This window comes from Columba livia, chromosome 4, assembly GCF_036013475.1.
Source record: "Columba livia isolate bColLiv1 breed racing homer chromosome 4, bColLiv1.pat.W.v2, whole genome shotgun sequence".
Lineage (NCBI taxonomy): Eukaryota > Metazoa > Chordata > Aves > Columbiformes > Columbidae > Columba > Columba livia.
Genome location: NC_088605.1, coordinates 18,697,764 through 18,717,479, shown reverse-complemented (window position 1 = coordinate 18,717,479; position 19,716 = coordinate 18,697,764). Strand labels below are relative to the sequence as shown.

The following is a 19,716-nucleotide window of genomic DNA, read 5'->3' as shown; positions in this document are numbered from 1 at the left end:
AAAACAAAACAAAACAAAAAAGCCAACCCTCTTTGTGAAGAACCTCATATGAATAGCCTTGGTACATATAGGGGTTGTTAACGTAAAAAATATTTCTTAAATCTTCACACTAATAAACATGGTTACTTCACTTAATAGCTATGTACACAGCTACATTCGCTTTTAATCTACCAAGTGCTTTTGCTCAGATGATGACAAACTAAGACATTCTTAGATGTAGTCTTGACAAATACTGGAGAATACACTCCTGGGTGGAAGGCAGCTTATTAGACTCTGAAAAAGCGGAGTTATTAAGTACAGTATCTTATAAGGAAATTGGAAACAGAAAATCTTCAAGGTGCTTTCCTAGTAGTGTAAAGCAAGCTTATTTTCAGAGTTGTAATTAAACTTGGCATGAAAAGCCACCTAAATCACTCCAGTGGAAAAAAACACCATACAAATATTCATTTTGGCCTGTTTATGGAACAATGAGAAAGTAGCCACAGTCATTAATCAGATATATAAAGGAGAATGGATAACACAAAGTGGAGTGAGTTTGTGATATCTACAAAAAAAGGAAAGACTAGAAAGAGCAGCAGTCAGTGCTGGTCGTCATTGTGATAAAAGCCAGCGTATTTGTCCATTCATAATAGTGACAATAGCAGATTTGAAAAGCAAGTTCCACAGGTTGGAGGAAAAAGACTGTGAGCATAACACCCCGGTTTATGGCTAAAAACAGTTTGGTGGTGATATCAAGGGTAGGGATTGAGGTAGGGAGAAGTGTAAGTAAGAAAAAAAGAGTTGGTTGAAATGAGGCATATACATGGTAGATCTTTAGAGTTTCGCAGTGAGATGGACGATTCTCAAGTTGAGAGCTAAAATGGGCATTTGTAATTGAACAGAAGAGGAAAGTATCTCCAGCAGCTGTGACACCCCCATGATGAGCAATATACAAGTGCCACCGGCATGTATAGGGTAGTAGAAAGGCATCGTGGCAGGCGAATGCATTATTGGATTAGATGGTCGCTTTTGAAGAAGGTATCTTTCATAACCAAAAAGTTAATTTTTCCAAAGGAACATTTTCCTTGTTTTGGTGAGCATCTGCATAGAAAATTCACACATGCAAATGATCATTGCTTGAGTGTATGATTAAGACAGGATGGTGCAAGTATTTTTCCTTTTTCTGAATCAAGAGCTCTCTGTGTTACAATTTGCTCATAGGTAATGTGTTGTCAGAATACCTGAAATGCTAATTATTTTAAATTTCTGTAGGTTAAGAAATAGTTCAGGTGTTGGGAGGAAGAAACAATTACTTTTTAAGTTGTTGTTGTTGTTCCATTTTGAGCTGTTCTGTGTTAACATTGTGTTGCTTGCTGAAGCTGTTTGGTTTATGTATTGTATTGCTGCTTTTTCACATCCCTGAGCAAAGTGAGGATCAGTTTTGTTCAGTGTTTTATTTTTTTTGTGGTTTTGTTGTTGTTTCTCTCATTTTGTTGTTTTTTACTGGGAGGGGAGGTCAGAGATTTAGATATTAGAGGTTAATAGCATAGACATCTGTGAGAAATACTATTGTCCTTGTAGTTGAAGATTAACATATAGAAGATGGAGAAAGCTTCTAATTTAAACAAACACTGATTTTTATTTTTATTATTACTTTTTTATCCCTGCTTTCAAAAACGGGGACCTATTCTATTGCAGGCATTTGGGTTTAGTTTAAATTGGGTTTATATACCTTTTCTGGTTCCGAGATTGGTTGAACATGGACATTGGGGGAGATGGAGGAGGAAACAAAGTGGTGGTATCTGCGAATACAGATGTAAAATTTGATTTATGTGCAAGAAAAATATCAGGTTAGCAACATCTGAAGTCTGACGAACTGTTGTCCCTGTAATCCTAGCCCACCAACACCACCTCACATCTGCAACTCGCCTCCGTGCAGCAGGCGGGGAGGGGCGGTGGCTGCAGTCCCGGGGCAGGCTGAGGAAAGCGGCCATGCCCGCTGCTCCCTGCCCAGGCTGCTCCGCTGCCTGCTCCGCGGCTCACCCGCGTGTCAGACCGAGTCCTGAACCGCGAGGAGCAGGCTCTGCAGCGTGGAGAGCTGGCAGCTAAAAGGCCAGTGCGGAGATGGGGCCTGGTGGATTTCTCAGAGCATCCTCCGTGGCTGGTTGAGTACCTCTCTAATGTGGCTTCAGTTTAAACGGCCCAAACAGCCTTCAGTCACTGCAGTAATCTGCAATGAGGATGGAAGTTCTTAAAAATTAGTTTACAAATAAATCCCAAAATCCATGACTTGAGTATACAAATGAAGTGCTTGCTTAAACACAGTATTTTCTTTGAAGTCAGCATTTACTCAGTGTGACAGTCCTTATAAATCTGTCATTCTTTGAGAATGTATGAAATAGATGAGGCAATACTTAACATACTGGTGGGATAAAATTGAGGGGAAGTTTTTAGTTTCTATTAGATGAAGATTCTTGAAATTTTGCACTTGATAGTGCTGAATATATTAAAAGCTTCATAGAACTCTTCCTATGGGACATCATAAAAAAGCCTCAAACTTACATGAATGAAATACTAAATGTTAACTTAAATAGATTAATATTTAAATGTGTAGGGATTGTTTCAGAGAACACACTTTTTGTAAAATGTGTAAAGACATAGAAGACAAAACTACTTATACAGAAAAAAAAATCCGAAGTATAAATTTCAGTTTTGACTTGGAGGGGGAGTTCAGCCCACCTGCTGTGTACAATCACTGTGTAATTCCTGATATGATGACCTCTGTTTCATATAATACATACCTGCCATTTTCACTTCATCCACTTGAAGTTCTGTTTGCTGACTATGGTTATTCTGTTTCCTTCAACACCAAATATTCCTCCTGCACCCTTTTTCCTAATATCTGGCCAGCTACAAATTAATACATTAAGATTGTTTGCTGCAGTCTCCAACACCCTTCCATGTTGTTGAGCTATAGAGCAGCTTCCTGAATTGTTGACAGCAATTTCCCTTTAAATCTCAAAGGAATGAGGAGTTGTCTGTTGGAGTCCAAATCTGAGTACTTGAAAGATACAGAAACTTTATTTCATCTCTTTGCTGATGACATTTCTACTGGATGTGACTGGTGAAGTGGAAACTTGCAGGAAGGACAGAGCTGCTGAGCAAGATATTCAAAATGAGAATAAACACTTGGATGTAGTGTGCACCTAGTCATTAGCAGGTTTCTCTCCAAAGGTGCTGGACATGCAACTCCTACAGACTCTCATAGGAGCTGTAATACATGAACTCGTCAATTCTGTTGACACAGAGTGCTTAACCATGTCAGACCACAGCTTAATCTTCAGTTCTAATGGCCTGAAGATATACTACTATTACACTCAAATACAGTTTTACTTGAAAATGTGTAATCATGGCTTGGTGACTACAAGGCAGATAGTGTTTGCAAAGAAGAAGAGTTTGATGTGAAACGGAAAAGGATAGCTGAAAGGCTATCTCTGTTTAATACGGTTGTAGATGTAAAAATACCTATACCCGGGCCATTACAGCCTCAAGGTTTGACAAACCAAAATGGATGTGATCACCAGTACCTTGTTCGTTCCACTTACAGATAATGAACAACCCAGCAGATTGCCCTAAATTGGCCAGTACCTCTCAATTGAAAGATGATGTGGGAGCCATCACCAGTATAGCAGCTCATCCCATTATCCTGTCCAGTACAGTAAGGCCGTTTGGTTATCCCATAGCAGAAATTTTCCCTGAACCATATGGACAGTGGAAATGAGCTTTAAAAATGCCTAATACAGTGTTAGAATGGTTTTATGTTATTGGTATTTTTTTCATCTGAAACAAAGTCAGGTGCACAAGGGTAACTGCATGTGGAGTAAATAGTGTCAGCTGTTCCCTCCCGTCCATGGCTCAATAGCTTTCCTGTCACTTTCAGCAGCCAACGGAGAAGCAAACCCTGTTGTCACCATCTTTTTGACGAGCGTTTTATACTTGAGATTTTGCTCATCTTTCTGTTATGTAAGTTGCTTTCATCCAATGTTTCCACACTGAGCTACCTGGCAAGTTTCATTCATTAAAGTATCAGCTCAGCTGGTGTGATTTCCTTGTTACATTTGCCACCTTTTATTTAGTGATCCTAGATTCAAGAACAGGAAAAAAAAAAAAGACAGCTTGTATCTTGATCATTAATTCTGTAATGAACTAATTAACGTCATATATAAAAGAAAACTTGAGGAATCTGAGGAGAATTTACTAATTTCTGATAAAGGAGATGGAAGGAGCTCTAACCCAGTGCTTGGTGAGGCGGGGGAGGGCAGGCCAGGGTGGAAAAGAAAAACCCACTAAGCTGTCAAACAAGGAAAAAGCCGCTTTAGACAAGGAAAGCAAGCTGATCCCAAAAGAAATGAGAGCAAACTTTAATACTGCTTGATAGGTAAAAATGTGTTCACTGTGGCAAAGATGAAGTTAAGTTGCTCCTTGCACTGAGGTGCCCTTAGAGTGCCCAGTGCCTAGATGTGGTGCTGATGCCGGAGTTTAATTGCTGAGATCTGATGGTGTTAATTCAGCTCCTACTGGCTTAATGTTGAAGCTTTTGTCTGAAAACAGGCGGGCAGACACAGGAGTGTCCTGAAAAAATTACTTGGAGTAGGATTATGTGCTAGAAATACCACAGCAATTAATGGCCAGAGCTATCCAAGGGGTGATCTGTGTTCCCAAAACATCTTGTTTTAGAGCAGTGTAATTACCAGAGTCCTAGTACTGGAGTAAAGTTATTTCCTCCCTGCTGTCAAACAGCTTATACTTTACTTAAATAGGCACCTGTTTGGGTTGGTTTTCCCTCCACCCCCATGAAGTTAACAAGTAACAGCTGTTAACTCAGCAAGTTGGTAGCTCAGCTTGTCCAACACATATGTCAAGTATCTCCCCTCTCCCAGCAGGGTCCATCTAATTTTCTCATTTCCCAAAATACATTTTCTGCTAAAGATGCATACTGTAATGAGCAAAACCCCACAAAGGCCACCCCATGTCCCCTGCACACACATCCCTTTTCCTCCAAGAATACTGGCTTCTGCTGCAGGGTGTCTGTATTTAACTTACAAGCATTTTTTTAAAGTTTTATTCAACATTATTGAAATTAAAGCAGAGATGATAAATTTCTGCAAGGCCACAGGATTTCTTCTGTGAGACAACTGTTTACCTATGTAAGGCTGATGTGCCCTATAGTAGGGCACTGTTATAGTAGTGTAATATATAATTATTAGTCTGGATCAGAAATTCGAAAGATTGCCTGGAAGTCTTTCTAAGAGTTGCTATATTATTCCTGTTATTTTTCTTAGAGTTTCTGCTTTTCAACAAGTATCACAAGAGCTTTGTCTTCTCTTAATGCACAGGAGAAAGCTTAAGAAAATAAAAAGCCCAACCTTTTATTTCTCAAGGCACATGATTCTAAATTCATGCCTACTTGCCCAAGTAACTTTAAGAAGGCCGTTTAATATATCTCTATTAAAAAGGAAAAAAGACACATACAAACCTCCTCAAGGGAATGAGTTTTTCTTTTCCAGCTGTGCCTGCTGTAAAGATCCAGGCTACTGTTACAGTGTATTTTTACACTAAAATAAGTTCTTCAATTACAGAATAGGTGTCCAGAACCACAAAGCTATAGCAAATGCTTATTAATGCTCACACATTGTCCCCCATGCTCTGCCATCTCCATTGCAAGTTCTGTACAGACAAAATCAAAGCCGGGTGCTGTCAGGAAGGCATTTTAGAGGGAAGCTGCCAGTACCGTGTGCCTTGTGATAATGAGGCCCTGACTCCCCGTTTCTGCAGATGTAGAATCTCTGAACTGATGCTCTCACACTAGCCATGATCAAATGCAGCTTTGGCAGTCAGAGCTGCCTGCTAACTGGAAGTTACTGCTCACCCAAAATATCATTCTGCATAAAACTTCTGCAAGAAGAAAATGTCTTGTCCTTTCCAAAACCTCACCCACGCAACTGACCCCCTCATGTGAAACTTGCGAGCAGCAAGGCTGGTTTTTACTCTGGAAAAGCTGTCCCTTGAGAGCCATCTCTATAGCACATCATCTGGCAGCTCTCAGCCCACGGAGGGATTAAAGACACACTTCATTTGAACTTATTTGACCTGTGTGCAATAAACATCAGGAGAAAGAATCTGTGCAGGTTGGATATCAACCAAACACCTTACAGAAAGTGGAAGTCTGCTATCAAAAACAAAATTGTTGATCTCTTTTATATACTGTGAGCATAAGACGCAGAGTACTGTACTCCATCTGCCTCAACTCTCCTATTTTCATGTAGGAGTGTAAGCCTCAGTGGCTGTGTGCAGAGCAAGAGAACTGCCCAGACCCTGGCAAGAAAGAAGGCAGCAACACTGGCTTTTTTTGCACATTTCTGTGGGCTTTGAATGTCAACAGCTAGTTACTGACCTGGGGGGACAACTGAAAATACAAGAAGTCAGAAGAGCCAATGTTCTAGATATAGTACTTCTGAAGAGCAAAGAATTCGACCAAGAGTACTGGGAAAATGTTTAGTTCTCTATATATTGCCTTTGTTTAAGGGAAATTTGCTATTAAAAAACCTAGCCTTTAATCATGCAAATATTCTCTTCTTCACTTCGAGGACAAAAGTGAAGCTGGTGTGTTGCAAGTTACAACTTTTGCAACATTTCCTTTGTTCAGATTTACATAAAGTGCATGCTTGTCAGCAGCATTAAAACCAAATCTAGATGGTGAGGAGACAAAAATTCTCAAGAACTGTGCCCCGCTCATGAATGCAAAAGTGAGTAGGAAAGAAAAGGAGCAGAAAAGGTAAATGGAAGGAGAGTGGAAAAGGTAATGGAAAAAGTAAATGTGAAACAAAAGGTGGTTCGTAGCAGGATTTTATGTCTAGGCCAGGCTGGTGGAGCTATAGCAGCCAGGGATGGTCAGTGCCAACAGGTCTGGACTCGGCTGCTGCTTCTGCATCCCAGTGCCCCCACGCTGCTGACCAGACTGGGACTGCAGGGGTAACTGCAAGGGCCTGAAAGGAGCATAGGAAAATTTGAGAAGGAGGAATAGAGGAGAAAAAATTGTTAAACAAATGTATAAATATATTGTAATGCTGCTAGTGACATGCCACTTGTACCAGTGTTGTGCAAAATAAAGGAATGGGAACTCATAGCATCTGGAAAGGTGAAATAACAACGTGAGTAATAGCAGCATGGTAAGGAGGCAGTGCAAGCCTGTCACAATACATGGCTTCAGTTACAGAGAGTGTTGCCATGGCTTTCAGCAGGGAGCAGACTTCCAAAGGTGCCTGCAGTCACATTAAATGGAAAAAGTTCCCAAATGAGAGCACACTCAAGATCACCTCCACAAATGAAAGCCTACTTCAGCTATAGTGGTGGCAGAGAAAACATGGCACAGTGCGGCTGCAATAAGAAACAGAAAATGCAGAAAACTGGCAGGTAATACTGAATTCAAAAATAGATACTTCTACTGTTTTTACTTTTCCTAATGTACATTAGAAGTTTATAATTGTTCTCTAGTCCTTACATTGTGATTAGCTCTTCAAAATCTTGCACTACCAACTGCCAAACATCTATTCTGAACTTGATGCAACAGAAGAAAAAAAATGCTCCAAATAAACCAACGTCTCCCACCCAAAACCTCAAAGTCCTTGCTTTTGGGTTCTTTGTAGCAATTCTTCTAGAACAACACTGTACACGCATTTTGTAGGCAATCTATTAAATTACTCTGATGCTTTCATTGATCTCCTATGAAGTGAGTGAACAATAAAATCCAAATACTTAAAAGGTCTTGTTACGAAACCCAGATGCAGAAAACAACCTTGCTTGCCCAGCCCTGGCCAATGTAATCATTGCATTAAGGAAACGGATTTATGGTAAGTGACGTCTGGCTGTTGCGTGTGCATCTTATGTGTTAAGAACTGAGCCAGAGAATTAAATAAATTAAGGTGATTCACAGTCAATAAAACGCAGCATTCCCTAAACACGTATGAAAACACTGAAGTTAAAGCTGTAGGGAAACAGATAACAGCTGGCATTGGTATTAAAGCTTAAGTTTGGTTCTAATGTGAATACCAGCAAAATGCAGAATTACTTCTCACATGCTATGCTTGTATTATCAGCTAGCAACAAAAACCAAAGCTTTCACACAAAATCACACTGTGCATGACTGGTATTTTTGCTATACTGCGCCTGTATTAAGAAGCTCTTCTAACACTCACTGTATTACGTGAGCAGTTTAATCAAAGAACAGCAGGCTCTCGTGTCTGCTCAGCAAAGCATTCTGACTCTCATGGCTACATAGATTTGTAAGGTGCAATAGAAGTTAATGCACAAAGTGATCCTTCTGAAGAGTTTATGTGCCAGTTTATTGTAAGCCGTAAATTGCTTTTGGAGATGAAAGGCATTATTTTCTGTTAACAACTACAACATAATGACACATACTGATTCTGAAATAGTTTCAAAGGTGGGACAGGAATATGCTCATCTCGGTGCCACCCAGCACGCCTGAAAGAGTACAGTGCTGAAATATTCCCCTTGCAGTGCCAGAAGAGAAAAATATATATAGATGCAACAATAACAAAACCTGTACCATAATATCCATACCGTTACAAGTTGGGTCTTCTGGATCTTTCATGGTCATTTTTACATAAGTGTAGTTCATTAAGACTCTTTGGCTAAATTGGCAGAAAAATGATCATAAAGGTACCAAGAAACACCAGAAATCAAAAGTTTCCATAGACAACATCAGGAAACCAGTGGAATTTAACCTATAAGCACACATCTTGCTTGAGCTAAGATGCAATTTTAAATGGTGTTTAGTAGTCTCCTAGGTCTTGAGTTGTCCTGTCAGTTTTCATGGGATAATTTGTTGATGAAGGTACCAGCTAAACCAAGCAACGTTATCTCTAAACCCATATGATTGGAAAATTACTGCAATTTTTACCTCATACATTTCTTTCACTATCAAGATACACAAAATGTATTATCAACTGATAGTAAGTTGCCTAAAGCATGAAAACAGGAGTTTCAAGTATTCATTGTGTGAATACCAACAAACAGCAATTTTGCGACATACCTCATGAATGCAAAAGTTACATATATGTTCACCATACCTTTCTGAGGTGAATCATGACAAACTTGTCCATGTGGTGGACTCCAGTGGTTCCCCAGGTCGAGGGTAGTGATGAAAGTTTATCCAGCTATGCTTAAAGCCACTGAAACTTAAGACAGAAAATAAGCAAGGAAACACAGAGATAAGAGGAAAAAATAAACCAGTCACTTATATCAAGGAAATGTTTGCTGGTTTTGTTGTTTGCCAAACAGAGGCTTTAGTTAGGCTAAGAACAAATAACAGAAATTTGGGTGCAGTCTAAAAAAAGGCCTATGTTTGTGTCAGAACTGAACCCAAATCCTTTGGGTAATTCTGCTCATTCTGGATTTTTTGCTAACTTCTTAGTATTTGTTGCAAATCAAAACAGAGGTTGTGTGTGTGCATGTATGTGTGTGGGCGGGTGTATAAAATGTATCAGCTTCATCCTCTTCCAAATATCCCCTGGTAGCTAATTAAAGAATGTACAATTTCCTATGGATATTTTCAGAAGATCCCAGGTGATTAAGGAGCTAATAAACTTATTTCACAGAGGTGACAGAGATCTTTTCTTCTGCATCAAAATGTACACTATACAGGCCCATCTCACACTCTTGTGTTTCAAATTTGTTTAAATAATCGTCATGGTTTTATTTGCTACTGTTGCTTTTTTTCCTTTTTTATAAGATACAATTCACTACATTGGGAAATGTCCATTTCTTCTGCGGAAGATGGCTCTGAAGACTGTATTGCAAGGTGCACGTTTTTCTATACTGCAGTGTAAAATCCTTTCCTGTGTGATATATTAGAGGCAGCTGAGCCAGAGGAATTTTTAGCCAATATGCAAATATTTCCCAGAGTAAGTTCTTTATTTTGCCTTGGGAGCCTCACTCCAAAACCCACAGTTGGTGAATCGTTACATCTATTTGTGAGTGATCTCCGTGGCCAGAGGAGCTCTGCTCATCCTAGAATCACTCACTTAGCTTGTCTTTCCACCGCTATAACATGGTAGGAGCTCTCCCAACTGAGAGCTAATTCTTAAAAATACTGTAAAGCTTCAGATAAATCTTGATCAGAGAAGGAATAAGTCCTATTGAAAATTAGATTCTTTGTTAAATTAAAATATTTTTATACTTCTCACCTGTAAATGATTAATAAAATGCAAATTCTATTTCTTGCCTAAGCAAAAGTGGCAATAAGAAGGAGAAAAACTTCATTTACCTTGGGAAAACTGATTTTTCTCTCACCTCTAACCCATGCCCAAGAAGACAAAAATATGATCTCACGCTGTGATTGTCTCAAATAGAATTGCGTCAAGAAAAGAGCTGGCACTGGGTAAGCTGAACCACTGTACTAGGTCAGAGAATATATGAATTAAAGTAAACCAGTAACAGTTAAGTCACTATTTCCAAAACTTTACATCAAATTTGTTGGTTTCTTAATGGGTCTGACGTTTTCATTTTAATTTCCTGCTCATTTTAATTTTCTTAGCAACAGCAATGGCAAGTCTAGGATTTATTACCATGATAAAAAATGTTTTGAAAGAAACCAGGTGATCCATTAAAACTGCCGCAGCTTTACTTTGTGTTGTGAAAATCATGGTGGTAATGGTTTGGCATCACAAAAGTATAAAGTAGCATGAAATTCCTTGAATATGAATTCGTACCTCATTGCACTCCAATAATAAAAAGAAATTAATGAGCATTTTGCATCTAGGCTAACGATTAGACTATTCTGCAGGCAAATAAATATCATGCTCCCTCTGTCTGAGGAAAGAGCTCTTAGAACTCATCAGACAAGTTCACCAATAAGTTACAACTCTAAAGCTCTCTTCGCTACCTGTAAGTCAGTGGCAATGCGCTATTAGATTCATGAGAAGGTTCAGCAGACGGACATAGAACCAGATATACCTTCAGAGATATTCCCTGTCACCTGTTGCAATGGGCACATCGCAGTGTGGCTCTCCTCGGCCGCTGGCACCTGAGTCGGTGTGATATTGTCCTGTTACAGAGTAGTGACTGAAGCCACCTCATCAGATTGAGACTGAGACCTGCTTGCTGGAACAGACTGAGTGCTGCTGTCCTCTGTCGAAATTCCGCAATACTTTTGTACAGTTAATATCACCACCTCATAAAAATCATGTTTTCTGTGCACAAGATCCATGTGATGAGCAGCAGGAGGATATTCTACCTTTTGCTCTGCCGTTGTCAATGCTCTCACCCTGCTCCCCAGGCTGTCCTCAGCAGGAGGCAGACCTGCTTCACTGGTGGTTTGTGCAGGAAGATCCTTACAAAATTAGCAATTTACATATTAATTTATTGCCTGGTGCTGCAAGGATCTTTCTCCTGCTGCCTTCTGTTGCACAGTGCTGGTACTCTATACTAGATATCAACTTGTGATGACCCTGTAGCATCCTGGGAGCAGCACCAGAACAAAGAATTGAATATTTTCCTCACTGATTCTTTAATTTTCCTGTCCCTCAGTTTTACTTTTGTAAACTGGGTTATTAGTTCTTCTTCAATTTTAAGGACCATTAAAGAAAATAGCTGCATTACAAACAGTTCTAGTTTTTCCATGTTTCCACACTTGGGAGGAAGAGAGACAAATTAATTTCAAATCCAGTCATTGGAATATTAACCAAAAGTGTCCTTAGAAAGAAGTGTGAGTTGCATACTAATTAACATATCGGGATAGAGTTTGGTATGTGGTTTGTATTGCTGGAAGACACCTTCATGACCCCTTCAAACAGGGTAAGGCTTATGATGAATCACATGACTAAATGCACAGAAATAACACTTATTGATAGTTTAAGCAGAATATTTTGGGTTGATCTCATACCTAAACATGATTTTAACTATTTTGTTCTAAAAATCTTGGCTTCATCTTGTAAAGCCAGCTGGATATATAATCCTCTAATTTAATTACTGAAACATGAAAAAGTCTGGAAGATAAATGGAAAGATCTGGAATTGCATTTTTCTCATAAAACTGTACAGGGTAATAAAAATGGCAATACTGAATAGTTTTATAGACTTTCATTTCAATGCGCAAAATGAAAACAAACTTTTACGATAGTGGTGAACTGTAAGTGATAAGATATGAAACAGAAAAGTAGATCATAAGTTCCCAGCAAATATTTAAAACAGGTTCTGACGACTAGAATTTGACTCAGAAGGCAGCTGCTTTCAGGAGTTGTATATTAAAGGAGCAGCCACAGGGAGTTGTGCTTATGGGGTTCAGCCACACCACAAAATGAAATGTACTGGCTGGACTTGGAGGTAGTTGCAGGCACAATGGTGTACCCACATCACACGTGTGGGGCAGTACTGCTCAGAGGTGCCATCTGGCTGGACTGGGCTCTGAGCAACCTCGTCTAGTTTCATATATCCCCCTCATTGCAGGGGGTTGTACAAGATGAACTTCAAAGGTCCCCCCAACTCAAACTATTCTAAGATCCTATGACTACAACCAGCCGTGCTACATCAGTGTGATGCTGGCCCTCACTTGGCAAGTCCTGCCTCTGAGCAAGACCAAGTAGTGCCACCAGAGCACTGTCCCACCATGATTACCAGTGTCCTACCCTGCTGCAATATCCCATTCAATGCCTCACCCTTTTACTTCAATGACGTGAGTTCAGCAGGCACTTTTCAAGAGTAACTACGAAGTAGTGAGCCGATGACTTTTGAAATGAGCTTTAAGATTACCAGATGAATCTCTGAGCTATGTCAAATTAATAAAGCACTCCTAAATGTTCCATGACAAAGGATCAGCTGTAGTATGTTCAGAGAGGTTCCCGGGTCACAGCAGGCACAAAAAGTGTATTTGCAACAGGTGGAACCACCAAACTACAGTTGTGGATATGGCAAAATGTCATCGTCTTTCTCCCTTTCCTGCTAATGGTGCCTCACCAGCCCAGAAAAGAGCCATAATGTATTTAACTAAGCATAATGCTTGCAGTAAGCAGATAGCATCAGGGAAGGCACTCTCCTATTCTGTAGGTGTGGAACTAGTTTGAGGGATATGACCTGTGGATATGCCATAACCCTTCATATGAGGGAAATTGAGTGTGAGCATCCAAAACAATTTTTCACTTGAGAGGGGTAAAGAAAGTCTATCTTCATTCTTTCTGCCTGTTAAACTCCCCTTAGAATTTTCTGTATCATGAACCTCCCTACTTTTTAGAAAAGCAGAAGGAGAAAAGATCCATTTGAGGCACATTACTTTCAGATAAGTATCTACCTTCACCTATTTCAATTCGTATGAAACATTCTTGACTTATCCTAGTAATGGCAGGTTTTCACACACAAGTGCTTGCTAGACAAGTTTGTCTTATACTCAGGCAAGTTTGTATTCAAAACAGCTACACATTGATACCAGACAATAATTCCCTATGGTTGCACTAATTATCTTATCTTTGCAGTCTGCACCATTATTTGAGCCAACTGAGCAATACTTCCTCTTGCAACACACTTACACAGACAATTAGGAGGTCAGTACAATACAGCTAATGACACTAATTTTTGCTTGCTTGTTGCTCCATACACAGTTATATGAGTAGAGAAACAAACGATCACACATGTAACTTTCATGCTTATGTTTGTATAAGTATGCAGCTGGATGAATTAGAACCAAGATGTTTCCCAGGGTGATCAAAAAAAGGAATTATTCCCACCAACATACAATTGCAGGGGATGAGACAGAGGAAAGGACTGAAACATGCTCATACTGGCTAGGTGAGATTTGACGTCTATTATTATTCCCCTTTAACAAAAGAAAGAGGCAAAATAAACTGCTGTTTTTTTGCAGTAGGCATTTGGGGGACAGAAAAAAAAATTCATAGGACTCAAATTCATAAGACAGAAAAAATGTTGGGGTTTATTTTGTTCTGGCTTATAAATATTGTTCCATTATTCCATTATATCAATTTAATTCACCATTCTCAATGACTTTCTAGATACAGTGAGACTCTTAAGTAACTTTAAAAAATAGGAGGTTTAAGTTCTTGACTTAACAATGTAGATTATCCATAGACTACTGTCTATCAGAAAAATTTGATGACAAACTGAAAAACACTCAGAACAAAAATGAGCAGATGCACAATGACTTTGAATCCTCCCACATGGATGCAGTGGTTGATGGGATTTCAGTAAGCCTGCTGAAGTGCCCACTGAACTGCTTTGAGGCAACAGTGCTGCAGTTCAGTAGAAGCAGATCTGTGGCACTCAAATAATCGCAAACCACACTTAAAAGCACATGCAGAACAAACAGCACAAGAGAGAGAATAGAGCTGTGCAAGATATTCACAGCAAAATGGAATTTGAGCAGAAGCTCCTGATATTCTGATTGCAATATATTTGAAGACTTCAGCCTGGGCTTGTTGAAAATGTTTTTGAGCCTTTCAGATAAGCCTGACTTAAATTCAGAATGAAATTGAGTTGATAGGGAAGCCAGACCTAAAAGAAACCAACAGAAAATAAACAAAAGGTATCTATCTTTAGCCTGGCTTCCTTGGGCAATGTGTCTTACACAATTGCTTTGTCTGTTTCTCCTTTCCAAAAACTTTTATCACTCTTGGCTGCTTCAGCCAAGGCATAAATATCTCAGGAGATGGTAAGTTTTTGTCTTGTGTGAGTATAGATAAAATCAGCCAGCTTAATGAAGGTACTGAGGGGTGACTGTCCCTCTAGCTAAACCTGGAAATATCTCAACAACCTGAAAACCTGTTCCGAACTTCAATTTTTTAATTGGACTAATACATGTCCAACAAGAAACAACTCCTCTTAAGCATGTTTAAGCTTTGCTGCTTTGGTTTTCGGGTTTACAGCAAAAACTCTGTAGAATCATACACTTGTTTTTTATGGGCTGGCAAACATCCATTGAGACCAACAGATTGATTGGGTGGGTGGTATTGTTGGAGTTATTTTAAAGTCCCATCAGCTGAGTGAAAAAAATCCTGTTCCAAGAAAAGTTAAACAAAAAAGTAAAACACCACCTCCTCCTTGAAAAAAATCCCACTTTTGTCTAAATTAAATGTGTATGAAATCACAGAGAAAAGAAAAGATGACCGCAGCTGATGTATTGACAAGAAGTGAAGAGAAGGAGAAAGGAGTCACAAATTTGCCACTTAGGGCAAAGCAGTTGGGCTGAGACGTATCGAGGCAGTGGTTCCACTGGGCTGGCAGCTGAGAAACTGCAGCGCTGGAGGGAGCAGTGACAGCATTGAGAGCTCTTGCTCCCCCACTGAGCCTCTAAACCAGATCACAAGCATTCTCCTGCTTTGTTTCAGTGGAAGCTGACTTGCAGTCACTCTCTGCAAGGATTTCCATTGCATTTTCATACATGCAGTGAATTAAACTATTCTGTTCCCCTACACAGAGCATTTTTTTCTCTGTCTTTTCCTAATCTCCATTTCAGTATGCAGAATTCTCCAAGTTTAAACTTTCAGGATACACTTTAAGGGAAAAAAGATGTTTTAGTATTGAAATCTCTTTCTCATAATTTAGGCTCTAGATAGACAGGCTCGTAAGACAAATTCTGTTGTGCAACTCCCTTCAACACTTCTTCTTAAGTCAATTTTGTTGAATTCAGACACTTGTCATTATGATGAACTACTGAGTAATGGCTAAATCTGCAGTCTCCAGCTGTTAATTTCGGAAAAAAATGCAGAAAATGTAATGTCAAAAATACAGAAAAAAAGATCTGGAATGAGTGCTTGTTCTGTTCATTACTTTCACAAGACTCCTACACAATAAATTCTTGGTATGTGTGAAGAAGTCATCCTTAGCATATGTCATTCAGTAACCTTTAAGAACTGCTTCATAATCAGTAACTGGAGAGATTGAAACCTAATGCTTTCAATTTTTAGCACAGCCTGATTTATTAGTGATTAACAGAAACTGTCATGTCCAGAGGAATCAGAGAGGACCAGAGCAACCTCATTAGCCACAAGTATAGGTGAGAACAGTGACAGAGCACCGTTCAACTCACCACATGTGAAACCTGCAGGTGGTATGAAGATATCCTTCCGCTGCCAAACCCTGCAGGGTAGTCAGTACAAAGAATGGCCAATGGAAATCAATTGTAAAAAAGCAAACAAACCTGAAGCTGATACCAAGGAAAGGCAGAGAGAAGTATCAGGCACTTTCAGTCTGCACTGTGACAAAGTTGGTGACAGTCACCAACACCTGAGGCAACACTTGGGGCACTGACTTTGAAGTCTCCTAAATTTTGATGTTAATCTGCTTGAAATATTTTCAACAAGGATAATTTAGTCTTTGAGAATCTTGTTTATTACTAAGATGAAACTGTATGGATTATTTAAATCAAGTGAAAATGAATAGGATTGTGGAAACAGAGGGGAACGAGATGGGAAAGGGAAAAGTCATGAACCATGAACCTATAAACTTTGGAAATTTGAATGACTATATAACTAAGTTGTCCTTTATATAAAAATATCATTTGTTTTCGTATTTGCAGAGATTTAGAGGGCCAGAAGAGCAACAGAGGCTGAATAAAATTGGAATTAGTGCTGTGGAACACAAAAGGCAGAATTTAAGTCACTAATGGATTAGCTAGACAGGATATTTTTCTGCTCAGAAAAAAGATTCGCATTTTTTTTTCCAACCTACCAACTGACCTTTGATAATTCCTCATGATGAATTGCATAAAGGTATTTAACTTAATCTCTGAAAAACAAACCAGAGTCTCAATGAACCTTTTGCTAAGTAATTATCTGAAAGAAAGTGAACTGACAGACTCTGCTGTCCTGGGCCCTGCTCTTTTTGTAAACCCTTATGCTGAGTGTTCATTAACTCAATAAATTTCCTTTTTTTTTTCTGGGACTATGAGACACTGTGAAACAATATTAATTATTATTAATAATTTTTAAAGTTAATTCTGTTCAGAACATCATAGTTCCTGTAGAGAGTAAACTTGCTAGTCATATACAAGAGGATGTGTCCCAAGGACACTATATGCCTCTGATATGGAAAAAAATCCAGGTTAAAATAAAATATTTTCATATCAGGTTGCCTGGAGTTATGCACCTGGAGGGGAAAAAAAAAAAAGGAAAGATATTTTGTGAAGAGAACAAAATATATGAGCTGTTCAGACTATGATAAAAAGGGATTTTGTTTGTTAGTAAGCCTTGTACAAAAACAAGTCATCAAGTTATTAAGGAGTCAAAAGGTTGCCATGTGGCTGATCTGCTCTCTTGAATTCACCCCCCCCCACACACACACTCTGTAATCCATGACGTACTCTCTTAATGTCTGAGGGTTTTGGTACACATCTTGCTTCTGCTGCTTCTCTTATCCTCTTCCTTTCAGCTACTGCTTCAATAACAATTTGCAGTACTTGAAAGTTCCTTAAGTGCCTTGACGCTGTACCAGTCCATACCTAAAACTCATTAAGACCAAACAATAGGTGTTTTTCTGCTGGGGTATCGAATAATGTGTGTTCTCAGACTATGCATAATATTTACAAAGACAGGTTACACACAGAAGACAGCACTGGTGGTCATAGTTTAGAAGCAGCAATGTTGTGTGTCACAGCAGAGTGTGAGGAAGCAGGAATGCTACATTCAGCCTCCACTCTCAGGTCTAGGAATTCAAATCTACACCACTTGGCAGCAGCAAGCTTCTGCACTCAGGGAAAGAAGAACTTTCTCCCTCTCTGTGGTTGAAGAAAAAGGAACCTAAGATCAACCTAGCACAATGGAGCAGAGGAGAAAATACACAAGGGAGTGCAATATGACAGCAAGTGTTTGTTGCTGCAGTGCTGGTTGGGAGAGGAATCATCCAGGGTTATGCTATCATCACTGCTTCCAGGACCTCTGCACGGACCAGGTGCACACACAGTCCTTGCTGGTGTCTTCAGGCCTGCTCCATGAGCGTGCTCTGAGCAGCAGAAGGAGGATCTCCAGGCTTCATCTTGCACATTCTGACCCACTCTGTCAGTGTGGGAATCCATAGTGACATCAGAGAGGTGGAGAATGGCTTACACTTAAAGCCTGGCATTTCCAGCACTGTTAAAGGAGAAGGACAAGAGCCTGCTTCCTGCAGGCAGACCTGGAAAATTAACCTGTGCATCCTAGTGAGATGAAGCACTTGAGAAATTTTGTTGAGAAATAATAAAAGAAGAAAACACTCACTACACTCACTTCTGCTGTCCTTTGCTTGACTCCATACACTCCCAGAATGTTGTTTTTGTGGTTTGTTTTGATTTTTTTTACCAATTATTTCTGGGAGCAATTATTTCTAAGCAGAGAGATCTACCCTGGTACACCTGTGTCTAGTACCTCAGTTCACAGAAAAAAAAAGCAATTCAGCCATCGCTGTATTCATGTCTCCTGTTCTGAAAGCTCTAGAAACTGGCTGGTTTGGATCTTATTTCAAGGTGCCTTTCTCTTTCCCTGGAGTCTTCACAAGGGCCAGACGCTCAGGTTCAAGCACTGCAGTGTTGCATTTGTGGGTGTAGAAGCTTTGCAGAGCAGAGAAGGAACAGGGTTAGGTGGCGTGTCCATATCTTCCATCCAGTGAAGGCAGAATATGGCCTTTACTAGTAAGAGGAAGGACAGAGTTGAGGTGTTTTTTTTTGTTTATTTTTTTATAAAATAAGTGTGGGGAAGTGTGTGCATGGGCAAGGTGTGTGGAGAAGACAAAATAATTTAAGGAATACGATTGATCTGAGGTAGTTCTGAGACCATATGTGGTAACAAGACTAGCACAGACACCAGCAACAGCAGTCTGATCTCCCTAATTCAGCTCAAACCCCCCTGCTTTTTCCTATCACAGTGCAGAAACTGGTTTCCTGGTTCCAGGAAACTCCAGTCAAGAGCAGATCTGGTGTTACAGAAGCAAAACACAAATCCTTAATTTATAATAAGATTAACAATAAAGGCAGATCTTATCTCAAGTATATTCACCTCTTTCTTGGTTAATACAGGAACACATTGAATTGAGGAAAAGGCATTGAATCAGCATTAGTTCAGTGCACAGGCCATTCTTATAGAATTGTTAATGTTGAACGTTTGTTAGATGAACACAATTCACTCCCAGACAAAAGGAGCATTTTATTGACAGGGTTATATCTCTGCTAGTTTAAAAAAGAAAAATCTGTCTTTGATTTTCACCTTTCCAAGAATCCACAATGAGTGTAACAGGCAAAGTGTGTCCTAGCACATAATTTGGATGTAAACAAAAAAAAGTCATCAGATTTATCTAGCTTTTGAAATACGTGCTGTATAATGAACACATTTGAAATGAAACCCATTATTGCTTCAGAAACAGAGATGATTACATCCCCTGACTGTTCCAAGCATTACAAAGTGCACAAGACAATCATATGTAATCGGTATAAATTGAACACCCTGAACTGCCTGGAGCATAAGTTGAGAAAATGGAGAACAAGACCAAAGATCCATAAAATGTTAATGTTTTCTTGAATAGAACACTGAATTTATATTGTATGCTTCAGTTTTAATTCCAAAACTTATTAAAGCTTTCTCTCCTGCTGGCTGACACATACTGTTCCACCAACTCCAAACACAGACAACATGACTTAAGATTTGCTTTTGAAATTTGGTGGTCTCTTCATACAGAATGAAATGTATCC

General features: G+C 39.4%; 1 long non-coding RNA gene across 2 annotated transcripts in view; it reads right to left on the bottom strand.

The window, feature by feature from the left end:
- The window catches only part of LOC135579339 (uncharacterized), a 60,306-nt gene that overhangs the window by 6,159 nt on the left and 34,431 nt on the right, over positions 1-19,716 (bottom strand). For both annotated transcript variants that reach the window (XR_010472164.1, XR_010472165.1), the window contains exon 2: positions 9,129-9,236. This is a non-coding gene — a long non-coding RNA (uncharacterized LOC135579339). The remainder of the gene's footprint in view (positions 1-9,128; positions 9,237-19,716) is intronic.